The following is a 4343-nucleotide window of genomic DNA, read 5'->3' on the forward strand; positions in this document are numbered from 1 at the left end:
GTGAATTATGCTGTAATAACCCGAAATTTAAAGTAAGATTAAAATTTATGATAAATTATTTTAAATGTAGTTCTAGATTATTTAACAAGTTATATTGGTGGCTTGGTGGATATTCTCACTAAACATCTTCAAGCTACGGGTTCAAATCCTTGTCCAGTTCAAGTGGTGCATTTTATTATTTTTGCTCAACCTCTTAAAAGAAAAAAAGAATCAGATATGCCAAGACCCAAAACACACGCATCAGTTTTTTTTTTTATCCTATCCTTCTCATTATTGAATATTCTAGACCCAAGCGAGAGTCAGAGAGCTAAAACCCATCGCCCTTCTCTCCCTTCGCCCTTCCACCTCCGTCTACTCCCTTAGTTGTCGGTGATCATGGTGCATTCGTTGTTGCCGTCGAAGGTCAGATTCGCGTGGTATTCCTCCTCTCCTATTTCTGTTGTTTCCTTTTCATTCAATGTCTCATGAAAACACACACACACACACACACAGAGAGGAAGGTAGAGGGTTCGAGAATCATTTGCTTCTTTTGTTCTTCCAGTCACCGACGTGTGCGTGTGGAATCGGTCTTCCGTCATCGCAGGTCTCCGTTCAGTGAGGCGGACTTCCTCCTCTGTTTTCGTCATTTGGTTCTTCTTCTTTCCTGCTCTGTGACGCTGTGTCGATGTGAGTATGGTAAAACCTTTCTTCTTCCTCCTCCTCGATTGTGTGTGCGATTGGGAAGGGAGAGTTGAGATTTGTTTTCTTCTTCCCTTTGTTTCTGTAGCAGCTCGGGGGTGGAGAAAATGATTATAGTTTTCCAATTTGAAAGTGAAGCTTGGGGAGTTTATTTTAGGTGAGTGCCCCACTTTAATTACTTTGGTTGTTGTAAAAGGTGAATGAGTATATATTTGGTCTTTGAGCTGAAATTGGTTCTGGGTAAAGAATTGAAATTGGGAAGCTTTAGTCAATTTAAGTGCTGATAATTGGGGATTGTTGAGGAAGAGATTTAAAGAGTAACATAGTTGTTATATTGTTTAAATTTTGATGCATATAAGGTGTTTGTTAAAATGTGTAAAAGAGAGATTTGGTTGGAATGGGACAATCAAGTGTATTCATTATATTAAGGACTGAAATTTGAATTTAGTTTGGTTAATTTCTATACTGAAACTTAAAATAGTATGGATATTGCTTGAAAATGTGTGCGTACGTATGTCTATATATATATATATATATTGTGACAGAAATTATTAGGGAGAGATTTGAAAAGAAAGAAGCTTGATAGTATAGTTTGAACATTGATGCATGGAGGATGTTTGACAAAATGATCGAAAGGATAAGTTGTGTGTTTATGGTAACAAATACACATGATAATTATTTGATCATTGATTAAATTATTATGGGAAACACTCTTCTCTACAATGAATGTTAGAATTTGATCTGGAGATTGTTGGAGGGAAAATAATATATCTTGGTTGGTAATTTAAGAACCAATGCTGGCGTGTTTCTATGTTAATCTTGGAAATATCTTCAGAGATTGTTTGATGCAATGTTTTAAAAGGCTTTAAAGTTGAGATTTTATTTTATTTTTGCTTTCTTTTCTGTTTTCCTAAATAATTTTGGACTGTAGATTTTGGGTTATAAATTATACATATAAGAAAATGACAATGGTACTCCTTGAGTAATTGGGACTTAAGGACCAAGCATGGTTGCTAGAAGGCTAATTAGGAGTAAGTTATATCAATTTGGGAATGCAGCAGGTAAATGAATAATGTCTCAATCAATTTATAAATTTATAAATTTCCTTTTATCGAATATTATTTTTAACAATTTACAGTTATTAGTATATGTTTCCCTAACATTGATTATTATTGTTAATTAAATTTCTTTAACTTTTGAAGTTGTCATGATATGTATTTATAAGATTGACAAAAATGTTTTTGTAAATTTTAATACTCTTTTATTTAGCAAAGACAATCATGGAAATTGGTGAAAAAGTTTATAAAATATTAGTTGTGAATTTTTATATTTAAAATGATTGATGTTTCAAATAATTCATGCGAGTTTGATATTGAAAAGAGAAAATTTTATTTTAAAAATGATGATTTTCTCGCATGTTTAAAAATGAATTTCAATGGGACTTTATACAGAACAGTGATTGCTAATAACAATTCCGTTAGCCCTTGACACGCTATTGTTAATGATTAGCTAGTTTGATTTTCGTGAGCTTTATTCTCACGTTTGTTATTCGTAGGTCTCGTACTCGCGTTTGTTTTCGTGGCTTTAACCCGCGTTTTGTTAGTATTACCCTCGTGAACTATGTGTCTAAATTTGTTTCGTGGTTTCGACCACGTTTGGTTAGTTACCCTTATAGATTGTGTGTCCACGTTTATTTTCGTGGCATAAGCGACATTTAATTATTTATTCTTGTGAACTATGTGTCCACATTTGTTATTAGTTTTGTTAAGTCCTAAAAAAGGTGAACTTACAATTGACTTATATATATATATATATTTTCTCTAGAGGTTTTAATTTATAAATGTTGCTACATTTTTGTTCATAGATCTACTCAATTTGATAAAGGCAAGTGTTAATTTCATTTATGTTATTTTATTTTAAGCTAGCTGATCTTGAATTTTAATATGTGAAATATTTTAAGTAATTGTGTTATATTGAATTTTTTTCTTTTTTTTATTGTGTATAAAATTCATTAAGATTGTTCACATGCATTCATTTAATTTTTATTATTGGGGCATTATTAACTGAAAAATTATTTTTGGTCTCGGATATTATAGTTGACCTACTTCGAGTTGACTATTGAGGGGCTATCTTTTGACGTGAAGTGAAGAAGTTATTGACCAGCTTGGATGTAAAATTTAAAATTTTGAATTTATGTTTTGTATATTTTATTTAGACGCTCCACATAAATTATAGTTAGGACATTCATATATATATATATATATATATATTATACATGATTTGTCAATTAGAAGGAGCATAGCTCTTTGTTGATGCTATTTTATACTGAGGAATGTCGTCATAGAATTTTCAGGAAGTCTTATTTTATGGGGAGATTCTATCAAAAATTGTTTTTACAAAAGCATTAAGTCTTCTGTTCTTATTATTCATATTGGACATGGTTCGATTTATTTTCAAATGTCTTAGTGGTTTAGAAATTAGAGTTCGTTATGTTAAGGCTTTCGAGATATAGGTTTTGTTTTCATATTTCGTACTGGTCATTCCTTATTTTCAAGGAGTGACACATGCTTAGGAAGATATTGTCTCAGCAAACCTAAAAGACACCTACTCTAACGAAGTTGCTTGCTTCTCTGCAATGCTTATTTTCTGCTGGAAAATAGAAATCACACCACATGGAATAGTGATACATAGACTCACACGACACAATGGGGAAAGGGACAACATGTGCGTCAAGCCGTCAACCCAAAGAAACTAAATGGGTGACAACTTTAGAACAATGACGAGTGAAGCTTGGCAAGTTACATTCGTACTCTCATGATGACCAAAACAGACATCAAAGATGCTATATTAACCCAAAACCTCCAATCTGGTGTCTTGCCGCGTGGATGTGGTTGCTCGACCTTCAAAACAAGACCAGAATCACTAGCTAATTATTTGAAAGGCCAAGGCCAAGCACGCTGCTTTCTCTCTTCATGTCACTATTGCTTTCATCTGGTAGTACCAAGATTAGCGATCAACAATGTCCAACATGCGTGTCTTCTTTTAAGGAACTATATGTCTATCAAATAAAAGTTTTTGAATATCTCTTTGTACGACGTATATATACTGAATAATTAACATCATGCATCAATGATAAATAACTCAATCCGATCAGGCTAAACAATAAATATCAGTAGAAAAACGTTGCAAGCATGCTATTATATATTCTAAACAATAAATATCAGTAGAAAAATGTTGCAAGCATGCTATTATATATTACTATGTTCTTCATGATATTAGCATAGTGAAGAGAGTTTTTGATGTATCTGCTGACTCGCTGCCTCTTAAGTGAAGTTTGCACGCTTTGTATGTGTTTGATGATATCGTGCTTTCGCTGGCCTGGCAAGATGCTATCTGTGAATGAATTAGGCATATCATAAAAACGAAGAATCTGTAACTTTTTGAGATTCTGAATGTCATCAGGCACCTCAGCCATCTGAGGGCAAGGCCCAACGTATAGCTGCTCAAGCTGTGGCAGTGCCTTGTCATCAATTTTCAATGTTTTCAAGTGCTCCAGCTTCTTGAGGCGTAATCTTGAGCTTTCTTAGCCACCCTTTTTGGAAATGTAGTTCCAAAAAGTTGTAGGTCCACCTTGATAAGCCTTGCGAAGTCGTAGGTCCAAAAGC

General features: G+C 33.5%; 1 long non-coding RNA gene across 1 annotated transcript; it reads left to right on the plus strand.

Moving 5' to 3' along the window:
• The first annotated feature begins 255 nt into the window (after nucleotides 1-255).
• Nucleotides 256-3332, plus strand: LOC129318962 (uncharacterized). The gene is made up of 4 exons (XR_008595370.1): nucleotides 256-416; nucleotides 542-666; nucleotides 767-835; nucleotides 2775-3332. It is a non-coding gene; the product is annotated as an uncharacterized LOC129318962 (long non-coding RNA).
• Nucleotides 3333-4343: the final 1011 nt, after the last annotated feature.

The sequence above is a fragment of the Prosopis cineraria genome, unplaced genomic scaffold (assembly GCF_029017545.1).
Source record: "Prosopis cineraria cultivar Desert tree isolate PC_DT_omini unplaced genomic scaffold, ASM2901754v1 PC8, whole genome shotgun sequence".
Classification (NCBI taxonomy): domain Eukaryota; kingdom Viridiplantae; phylum Streptophyta; class Magnoliopsida; order Fabales; family Fabaceae; genus Prosopis; species Prosopis cineraria.